Raw genomic sequence first — 11,960 nt, 5'->3', positions numbered from 1 at the left:
TATCATGGCTATCCCAATGCATGTTAGGTGATATGTCATCGAGGTTTTGATTTATGTTTATCTAATGGTTAGTGATATCATGCATCTTCTGTTATGCTTGTTCATTATTTGTACATCTTCGGAGAAATATCAATCCAAGTCCTTTGTCCATTTTTTAATCAGATTACTTTTGTTGTTGTTGAGTTGTAGGAGTTCTTTTTTTTTTTTTTTAAGATTTTTTTTTATTTATTCATCAGAGACAGAAAGAGGGAGAGAGTGAGCATTAGCAAGGGGAGTGGCAGGCAGAGGGAGAAGCAGACTCCCTGCTGAGTAGGGAGCCTGATGTGGGACTCGATCCCAGGACCCTGGGAATCATGACCTGAGCTGAAGGCAGACGCTTAACTGACTGAGTCACCCAGGTGTCCTGAGTTGTAGGAGTTCTTTATATATTCTGGATATTAACCTCTTAACAGATACACTATTTGCAAATGTTTTCTTCCTTCTGTTGGTTGCCTTTTCATTTTGTTGATTGTTTCCTTTGATGTGCAGACATTTTTTAAGTTTGATGTAGTTCAAGGAGTCAATTTTTGTTTTTGTTACCTGTGCTTTTGGTGTCATATACCAAAAAACCACTGCCAAATCTAATGTTATGAAGCTTTTCTCCTACGTTTTCTTCTAAAATTTATATAGTTTTAGATTTTGTGTTTAGGTCTTTAATCCATCATGAGTTGGCATATGGTGTAAGGTAAGGGTCCAACTTCATTTCCTTGTGTGTGGATATCCAATTTTTCCAGTACAATTTATTGAAGACAGTATTCTTTCGCTCTTTTGTGGTCCTGGCAGCTTTGCTGAAGATCATCTGATGATGGAAGGGACTATTTCTGGGATCTCTATTCCGTTCCATTGGTCTCTGTATCTGTTCTTAAGCCCAAATGCATTTTTTTAATTAACATAGTTTTATAACATTTTTTGAAGTTGGGAAGTATGAGGCCTCTAACTTTATTCTTTTTTGAGGATTATTTTGCTGTTTGGGTCCCTTGAGATTCTGAATAGATTTTTGGATTTTTTTCTATTTCTACAAAAAGAACCTTGGGATTTGATAGGGACTGCATCAGTTTCGTAGATCACGTTAGGTGGTATGGGACGTATTAACCACATATGAAGTCTTCCAGGATGTCTTTCCATTTATTTATGTCTTCTTTAATTTCTTTCAGTAATGTTTTAGAATTTTTGGTATATAAATCTTTCACTTCCTTGGTTAAGTTTATTCCTATATTTTATTCTTTTTGATACTATCATAAATCAAATTGTTTTCTTGAATTCTTTTCAGATCATTCATTGTTCATGTATAGAAATGTGACTAATTTTTGTGTATTGATTTTGTATACTATAGCTTTGCTGAATTTGTTAGTCTGCCTTAAATTCCACACTCTGGAAATATAAACAATTTTACAGGGAATTTTATTTCATTTAATCTTTGCTGGATCATTATTTGGAAATATAATAGACGACATACTCAGCTATTACTCTATAGAAAATAAAGATACTTTTTTGTAGTCCTGTCTTTTTTTACTCTTTCATTGCAGATAGGAATTGAGTGTGTACATATTCCAGGCACCATGCTAGGATCTGGGTATATATTGAACTCTCTGGGGAGCTCTTAAACTATAGATGGGCTGTGTGATTGAGCAGAAAGAGATGCCAGGTGGTGGAAATGAAGGACCCAACTCATGTTCCTCCTCTATTAGAAAGCTCTCCCATGTGCCATGCAGTTGGAAAGTACAGCGAACGTTGCAAAAGTCTTAACATAGACTGAACAGAATGTCAGTGAAAGGCAAGTAGAATACTTTTCAGTAACATAAAAATTGGGCCTAAAATGAATCTTCCAAGGAAAATACATGAAGATACCAGTTTCTTGGTTTGTTGAGAAGAAATTTGGAAGAGAGTTTGAGTATATCTAACAACTAGTTTGCCTACTGTTCTGGGAAAAGTCATTTTTGTTCTCTTTCATTTTCTAAAAGGAGCTAAGCATTGCTCCATATGGCCCCTGAGTTAACTAGTTGAATTAAGATAAAAGGAAACCATCATACTCAAGTTCTTTCAAAACTTTCTTACATGAGCCAATTGAACTAAATACATTAGAACATGTTCTGTAGGAAGAGAACTCACAGGTCATTTATGGAGGCTACTTATTGGGTTCAGTGGCCTAAGAAGGAAGAGGTGGTACCAAACATTGTCCCCATACTGCACTCGATCCATAACTGCAAGGTGCTACCTTGTATGGTCTGGCATCTCCCTGCAGGGTGGATGGGCCCGGAGATACTACTAGTCACTTTCCCTGGGTCATGATATTTGATTGTTCTGTACCCTCATCTTCAGGTGCTTGCTCAACAGGTGAGTGTAGGGGCCTGAGTCACATCTTAATGAGTCATCTCAATTAACAGGGTGTGCACTGGGGTGATCATACCCTGGGACTAGTGCTATTTCCTTTATGGTCCAACTCAGTTCCTAAGCAGGGCTTCCTTCCCATCTTCTCCAAAGCTGTTACTACAGATGTGGGGCATCCTTCTCAATGACTCATTTACTACAAAGTTCTGCTCATTAAGAGGCAAAGGTGCTTCTAGTTAGAGGAGATGGTGACAAAGCATTTGCTCAACTGCTTTGTCTTGCTTTCTTTTGCTTAGTGAACCCAACAACCAAAGAATTTCTGGGTCAGATCATGGTGACCAGCATGAGATTCTTTTGCTTTCTTTTTCTCATTGTTCGAGATGATATAGTCACAAATAGAACTTTAAGAAACTCCTTGTGTAACCATACTTTGAAAAGTATCCTCTGGGGCCCCCGGGTGGCTCAGTGGGTTAAACCTCTGCCTTCAGTTTAGGTCATGATCCCGGGGTCCTGGGATTGAGCTCCATGTTGGGCTCTCTGCTCAGCAGGGAGTCTGCTTCTCCCTCTCTCTCTCTCTGCCTGCCTCTCTGCCTACTTGTGCTCTGTGTCAAATAAATAAATAAAACCTTAAAAAAAAAAAAAAAAAGAAAAGGTATCCTCTGAGGGATTCATGTGAAGCCCTCTGGAAAGGATTAGGCGCACCATTAAAGACAAGTTTCGAGGTGCCTGGGTGTCTCGGTCGGTTAAGCAGCCCATTCTTGATTTTGGCTCAGGTCATGATCTCAGCATTATGAGATCAGTCCCTGAGTTGGGCTCTGAGCTGGGCATGGAGCCTGCTTAAGATTATCTCTCTCCCTCTGCTCCTCCCTCACATGCGCACACATGCTGTCTCTCTTTCTTTCTCTCCCTCTCTCTCTTGAAAAAAGAAAGAAAGAAAAGTTCCAAGCCAGTGTTTCCAGATGGCAGATTTATTTCTGGGGTCCACGAGCTTTCTTCCAGAAATTAAACAATTTGCTTTTGGGGCACCTGGGTGGCTCAGTCAATAAGCATCTACTTTTGGTTTAGGTCATTATCCCAGGGTCCTGGGATAAAGCCCCTCATTGGGCTCCCTACTCAACAGGAGACCTGCTTCTTCCTCTGCCCCTGCTTGTTCTCTCTCTCTCTGTTAAATAAATAAATAAATCTTTTAAAAAAATTGCTTTCACTTTGATAGTGAACTTAAAAGTATAATACAGGGGCGCCGGGGTGGCTCAGTGGGTTAGGCTTCTGCCTTCGGCTCGGGTCATGATCCCAGGGTGCTGGGATCGAGCCCCGCATAGGGCTTTCTGCTCGGCAGGGAGCCTGCTTTTTCCTCTCTCTCTGCCTGCCTCTCTTCCTACTTGTCATCTCTGCCAAATAAATAAATAAAATCTTAAAAAAAAGTATAATACAGGCATATTCTGGAATCATCAGAATGTACTGTTTTATGTTTGTGTTTAGGATCTTCTTGGGGCACGGTAGTACTATTTTGACTATTTTTAGGTAATGGGACATAAACAAAGATCAACTTAGTATGATCTATTTCAGCCAAGTGGCAGTCAAATAATATTAATCATATATTGTATGATCGCACATTCATCATAGTTTGATTAAAAAATGTAATGGCTGAATTGATTCATTGCAGGGTGTGTGGTAGATAAGCTATGCTGAACTCAAATATTAAATTAATGTTTTTTGCTTTAGTTTTATTGTTTTACATTTTTGATTATAATTCATTTACAAATTGGATTTGATTTGATTTTTTAAAAAGATTTTATTTATTTATTTGTCAAAGAGAGAGCAAGTGAGCGAGCACAGGCAAGCAGAGTGGCAGGCAGAGGCAGAGGGAGAAGCAGGCTCCCTGCCAAGCAAGGAGCCTAACGTGGGACTCAATCCCAGGACGCTGGGATCATGACCTGAGCCGAAGACAGCCGCTTAACCAACTGAGCCACCCAGGTGTCCCTGGATTTGATTTTATTATATGAGAGCTACAAATTGAAACTTATACTTAGTTTTAAATTCCCACATACTTAGGGAATATTATAATAAAAAATTGTCAACATTGGGAGATGCCAAAGCTTTTTTTTCCCCTTTAAAGGTGCCCAAACATTTCTCAAGTTTAAGGAACATCCTGCTAAATAAACAGATCTGATGATAAAAGATGGGCCCTCTTGCTCTCCTATCTTATAATTATTGTCCTGGTGGTTCTCAACCCTGACCACACCTCAGAGTCAATAGAGGAGCTTTAAAAAAATACTGTACTGTATCAGCTATGCTAACATCAGATATAGCTGTACAAATATAATAAAAAAATAGAGTTTTAAGGAGTGCCTGTGTGGCTCAGTGGGTTAAGCATCTGCCTTTGGCTCAGGTCATGACCTCAGGGTCCTGGGATCAAGCCCTGCATCAGGCTCCCTGCTCAGTAGGGAGTCTACTTCTCCATCTCCCCCTTCCCCTTCCCTGCTTCTGCTCTTTCTCTCATTCTCTCTCTCTCAAATAAATAAATAAATAAAATCTTAAAAAAAGACTTTTAAGACACAAATTGTTACCAGAGGTAAAGAATGACATTTTATAATGACAAAAAGGTTAATCCATCAAGCAAAATAGAAACTCTAAATATATATACATGTACCAACAGAACCCCATTACATGAGGCAACACAGACAGAATTGAAGGGAGAAACAAAACGATAGTTGAAGACTTCAATGTCCCACTTTCAATGATATATAGAACAACTATGCAGAAAATCAGCAAGGAAATAGAAGAGTCAAACAATACTATAAACCGACTAGACCTAATAGGCATCTGCGGAACATTAACAACAGAACACATATTTTTCTCAATTGCTTATGGAACATTCTCCAGTATGGATCATATGTAAGGCCATGCAAAAAGTCTCAAAAAATTTAAAAGGATTGAAATAACAAGAAAACATGTTCTCTGACCATAATGGAATGAATCAGAAATCAGTAACAGAAAGAAATTTGGGACATTCACAAATATGTTGAAATTAAACAACATACTCATAAACAATCAATGGATCAAAGAAGTAATCACGAGGAAAATTAGAAAACACTTAGAGATAAACAAACAGGAAAACACAACATGCCAAAACTTAAGGGATGCAGCTAAGGCTTCAAGGGGAAATTACAGCTGTAAATACCTATATTCAGAAAGAAGAGGGGCCCCTGGGTGATGCAGTCAGTTAAGCATCCAACCCTTGGTGTCGGCTCAGGTCATGATCTCAGGAACTTTGGGTTCCAGCCCCAAGTTGGGCTCCATGGTCAGCGTGGAGTCTGCTTGAGACTCTCTCCCTCTCCCTTTGCATCTCCTTCTCTCTCTTTCTTTCTGAAATAAATAAATCTTAAAAAGAAAAAAGGAAGAAAGACCTAAAATCAATAACCCAACATTTCACCTTAAGAAATTAGAAGACAAAGAGCAAACTAAACCCAAAGAAACAGAAGGGAATAAAAGAACGGATGATAGAGTGAGAAGGAAGTTGGGGGAAACTGGAGGGGGAGATGAACCATGAGAGACTGTGGACTCTGAGAAACAATCTGAGGGTTTTGAGGGGAGGGTGGGAGGTTGGATGAGCCTGGTGGGGGGTATTATGGAGGGCACGTATTGCATGGAGCACTGGGTGTGGTGCATAAACAATGAATTCTGTTACACTGAAAAGAAATAAAAAAAAAAAAAAAAGAAAACAAAGGCTACCTGAAGGGAGGGAATAGAGTGAAAAATAAAAGAAATAGAGAATAGAAAAAGAGTAGAGAAAATCAACGAAACCAAAAGTTGATTATTTGAGAAGATCAATAAATCTGACAAACTGTTAGCTGAAAAAAGGAGACCAGAAGTGCTGAGATCAGGAACGAAAGAGGAGACACTAGTATCAACCATTCAGACATAAAAGGACTATAAAGGAATATGATAAACAATTGTATGCCAAAAAGATTAGATAACTTAGACGAAATGGATAAATTCTACAAAGATGAAAAACTACAAAAACTAAAAAAACTAAAAAAACTACAAAGATGAAAACTACAAAATTCAAGAAGAAACAGAAAATCTGAATAGATTTATAGCAAGTAAAAAAATTGAGTTAGTAATCCAATCCTATAACAATCCAATTTCCCACAAAGAAAAACTCACACCAGCATGGTATCACTGATGGATTTTACCAAACATTTAAAGAAAAATTAACACCAATTCTTCACAAACACTTCCAAAAACAGAGAAGGAAACCTTTCCCAAAGCATCCTATAAGGGCAACATTACCCTGAGACTGAAAGCAGACAATGCGTCCAAAAATGACAGACCAATATCTTTTATGAAAATGAATGTGAAAGTCCTCAACAACACACTAGCAAACTGTATCCAGTCTTCTAAAAAGGAGTATACACCATAATTGAGTGAGATTTATTCTGGCAATGCAGGTCCACTTAACATGCCAAAAACAAAAACAAAACAAAACAAAAAAAAAGGACCAAAACAAAAACAAAACAAAACAAAACAATAGATCATGTTAGTAGACACAGAAAAAGCAACTGACAAGCATATGACATACAACACCCTTTCATGATTAAAAATACCTAACAGACTGGAAATAGGAGGAAACTTCTTCACCTTGATAAAGGGTATCTACAAAAAACCCCACAGCTAACATCATAGTTAATGGTACAAGACCATAAGCTTTCTCTCTAAGGTCAGGAATAAGACACTATTCACTTTTATTAGACATTGTATTAGAAGTTCTATCTGGGGCAATTAGGTAAGAAAAACAAACAAAAGATATCTGTACTAGAAAAGAAGAAGTAAAATTATCTCTATTTATAGATGAAAATCCTAGGGGAACCTGGGTAGCTCGGTTAAGTGTCTGCCTTCAGCTCAGGTCATGATATCAGGGTCCTGGGATACACCCCATGTCAGGTTCCCTGCTCAGCAGAGAGTCTGCTTCTCCCTCTGCCTCTCCTTCCTGCTTCTGTTTTCTCTCTTGCTCACTTTCCCTTTCAAATAAATAAAATCTTAAAAAAATATAGAAAATCCTAAGGAATCCACCAAAGCCACCATAAAAACTAGTAAATAAGCTCAGTAAGGTGGAAGGGTAAATATATAAAAATTTTGCTTTTAGCTTTGGCCGCTGTGAGGCTGGGGAGATTCCAGCCCTGCTGAGGAAGTTGAATCTCATTGTACTCTTACCCTTCAACTTTTCCGCAAAGCCCTTCAATAAAATGGTTTGGTTCCCCTCACCTCACAGTGTTTTTTTTGTTTTGTTTTGTTTTGTTTTGTTTTTGCTTCTATACACTAGCAAAAAACAATTTGATAATTAATTTAAGAAAAACAATTCCATTTCCAATATCATCAAGTAGAATAAAATAATTAGGAATACATTTAATCAAAGAAGTGCAAGGATTAGATATTGAAAACTAAAAAACATTATTGATGGGTGCTGGCTCAGTCAATAGAGCATGCGATCCTCAATCTCAGGGTCATAAGTTCAAGTCCCACATTGGGCGTGTAGCCTACTTTAAATAAGTAAGTAAGTAAGTAAATAAATAAATAAAGTTATTGAAAGAAATTAAAGAAGACTTAAAAAAATGGAAAGATATACTATATTCATGGATTGGAAGATCCAATATGACCAATTTGGCACTATTTTCCCAAGTCAGCCTAGAGATTCAGTGCAGTCCTTACCAAATACCAGCTGACTTCCCTCCTCCCCGCCAAAACTGAAAAGTTGATTCAAAAATTCATCTTTTGTTGTCCTGTGCATTGTAGGATATTTAGTAATACCTCTGGCCTCTACCTGCGAGATGTCAGCTCTCATCAATCCTTGGGTAAAGGGGTTTTGGAAGACAGAGGTTTGGAAGTTCCCTCATGCACAAAAGCACTGAATGGCGTGAAAATATGGGGAGGCAGCAGGAACCAGCCAGAATCTTCTACAGTCAACACCTGTACCACTCAGAACCAGTTGTGGTTCTGCTATAGCTGATTCTTTTGGGTGATGGCTGGTCACAATTTAAAAAAAAAAAAAAGTCTTGTAATAGGGAAGTTAGTGGGACAGCTATAGTCCATAATAAACCCTCATTTTCTTCCTCCTCTCTTATCCCAGGAGATTCTCCTCACTCTCAGTCAGCACCTCTTCTGGTCTAAGCTGCTTGCCTGCTGGGATAAACTAGAGCTTTATCCCTGAGAGGTTCGTGCCCACTTGCTTGGCTGCTGTCAGCTTCTGTTCCTGGGATTGCTTGTTCCCAGTCATTCCTTGACACGGAAGCCCCACAACGTGCCCCAAGGGAATTCGCAGCATTCCGGACCCACTCTTCCTTGCCCTCTTGTGTAATTGTGACTTAACTTTCTCCTAAGAACTGGGGTGCTTTGTGGGGCCAGTGACCGAGGGACAGTGACCTGGAGGACAGGAAGAAGCGGAGCTAGAGAGGAGTCTGGTGTGTGGTGGCCCAGATGAGAGTGTAGACTAGCAATGGGGCAGTAGGGTTGGAAATGAGAGGACTCAAGAGCTATTCGGGAGGTAGAATGATCAGGACTTGGTGAAGGGTTGGGTAAGGAGCAAGAAGGAAGAGTCAGAGACACCTCGCAGAGCTCTGGTCTGAGCTGAAGGGTGCACCCGGGGGTCTGTTGTGGAGTGGCACACAGCAGAGTTGGTTGGAGGTTGGGGGAGGAGGAGGTTTGAAAGTTCATCTACTCGTCTCTTGAGTATTGATTTCTTAGTAAGTGGCGCTAAGGAAGGATGGAGTTGAAGACTGTCCTTGCCCTGGGGGAGGGCTCAGTCGAGCCGGCAAAGAAGGAACGTCCACAAATAAAAGTAATCCAGCAGAATCGCGTGTCAGAGCATTTCTGCTTTTCGACCCACCAGTCCTACTCCTGGACAGTGACGCGAGGAAACAGCACTAAAGAAAACGGTGAATCCATTCAAATTCAGCATGTCTCCCAAAAGGCCACCCTTCGCACCCTTTGCCTGAGGAACTGAAGACAAATGAGCACACCTGACCTCAAGTTGCTCACAGTCCACTGGAAAAAATAAAACAAGCGTGAGAGTAACTGTGATATGAAACATGTGGGTCAGAGCCAGAGGAGAAATGCTGGCAGAGGGGTGGGCAGCCAGGCAGACCCCTCAGACGGACCTGCGTCCCCCACAGGATTCAGATGCCCCCCCTCAACACCTTCTCCTAGGGGCAGAATTAGATGGGAGTTTTTTTTCTGGCTAGAAAATGTTTGCAATATTAATTCTCTTAATTGTGGTTAATGTTAAGGTAATTTCTCTAGGAAACATTACTTATATTGGTTGAGGGGTCTGGGAGAGCCTAATAGTGTTTTTGAAACTTCGCATTAGCAGGGTTGACAGATTAAAAATACAGGACATCCATGGGGCTCCTGGGTGCTTAGTTTCTTAAGCATCTGCTTTTGGCTCAGGTCACGATCCCAGAGTCCTCGGATGGAGTCCCACGTCGGGGGAGGGGGGTCTCAGCTCAGTGGGGAGCCTGCTTCTCCCTCTACCCCTCACCCCGCCCCACTCATGCATACCCGTGCTGTCTCAAATAAATAAAATCTTAAAAAGAAAAATACAGAACATCCAGTTACATGAAAATTTCAGGTTAAAAAAAAAAAAGAAATGTTTTAGTATAAGGATGCCCCAAATATTGCATGGGACACAGACTATAAAGGTATTTGTTGTTTATCTGAAATGACATATGTGGCACAAAGATGACCTCTACATTTTTAGGTGGTAGGAGTCATTTAGAAAATCTCAGAGAGGGAATGATACATTTTTATACTTAAAAAACTCGTATTAATCTTTCTATAGGTTAAGATGCCGGAGTATTCAAAGGATTATGCAACAAGATTTTTTTTTTTTTAAAGATTTTATTTATTTATCAGAGAGAGAGAGAAGGGGAGAGAGCGAGCACAGGCAGACAGAATGGCAGGCAGAGGCAGAGGGAGAAGCAGGCTCCCTGCTGAGCAAGGAGCCCGATGTGGGACTCGATCCCAGGACGCTGGGATCATGACCTGAGCCGAAGGCAGCTGCTTAACCAACTGAGCCACCCAGGCGTCCCTGCAACAAGATTTTTAAATTTTCTCCCTCCCCCTCCTTCTCCTTCTTCTTCTTCTTCTTCTTTTTTAGTATAAGTAGGTCCCATGACATGTTTGGGAAAAGGACCTGTTCATTGTTCATCTGAAATTCAGCTGGAATTCAGACTTGATGCTGTATTTTTATTTGCTAAATCTAGGGACTGAAACCACACGCAGCCATTAGCTGCACGCTGCTCTCTTCCTGCTTCCCCACGATGCGCCCGGCCGGTAAGACTGTCTGTCATACCAGCCGAACAGGGTGATTTGTCCTCATCTAGTGGCGGCCCTGGTCTACGTTATGTACGTCCAATGCCTCACTTCATCACTTCTGCAGTATTTAACGGAGTGTCAGCTACAGAGTTAAAAAAAAATAATAATAAAAAAAAAGATTCCCGGGGCGCCTGGGTGGCTCAGGTGTTGGGTGTCTGCCTTCGGCTCGGTTCAGGATCTCAGGGTCCTGGGCTCCAGCCCCGCATGGGGCTTCCTGCTCGGTGGGGAGCCTGGGTCTCCCTCTCTCACTCCCCCTGCTTGTGTTCCCTCTCTCACTGTGTCTCTCTCTGCCAAATGAATAAATAACATCTTAAAAAAAAAAAGTCCTTGTTTTGGGAAGCTTGCCTTTTAGCAGAATGGGCTATACTGAGGCAGATCGCTCTAAAATCTCTCCTGGGTAGCACCTGGATGAATGAGTGGGTGCAGAGTCACCACGATGGCTTCTATGTGTTTAAGAGGTGGAGGTCTTTTTAGGAAGATTTCAGACTGGACAATGTACCTTTTTATCCTATAAAAGTCATAATCATCTCTTTTTCGAACTCCGATTCCAGACTCTTAGAAAAATTGATGAGATTTGGGACTATGCTCTTCGTTGTTTACTCAAGGACTAACTCCAATCCCTTGGAAAAACGGACTTTCCACTGGACAGAGGAGAGGCGAATGTTTTTCTTGTTCAATTCATTCTTCCCTCAGTTCCTTCCTCTCCGATAGAGCTAGGAAATTTTGGGGGAGGATCAGGGGTGGGGGCAGTGAGATTTACCCTGAGGACACTTTAATTTTTTAAAATATTTATTATTTAAGGGGGGAGGTGGCCGAGGGGGAGAGACTCTGAAGCAGACCCTCCCGCCCCCCCCACCCCCGCCCTGCAATCATGACCTGAGCCGAAATCAAGAGTCCCATGCTAAATGGACTGAGCCACCAGGTGCCCCAAGGACAGTTTAATTTAAACGGGGGACTGAAAACAACAATCTATTTTCTCCCTCTTCCCCAAACCTCTTTTTTCTAAGCCAGACTATCTACTCCGCCAACTTTTTCTTTCTCCCTCACCACTTTTACTTCATCCACAAGATAGCTTCTGCTAGAATGTGAGTCCCACATGGGACGGGCTTCATGAAAGGTAGGAAACTGGTGTTATTTTTTGCATGAAAACCATCAAATTCTCTCTTCTTGACGTTTTCCTCTCGGGTGACAGAAAAAAAATAGTCCTAGTTTTCCTCCATCAA

Source organism: Mustela lutreola, chromosome 2 (genome assembly GCF_030435805.1).
Source record: "Mustela lutreola isolate mMusLut2 chromosome 2, mMusLut2.pri, whole genome shotgun sequence".
NCBI lineage: Eukaryota > Metazoa > Chordata > Mammalia > Carnivora > Mustelidae > Mustela > Mustela lutreola.
The sequence above is the reverse complement of the archived record's forward strand: the minus strand, read 5'-3'. Positions refer to the sequence as shown.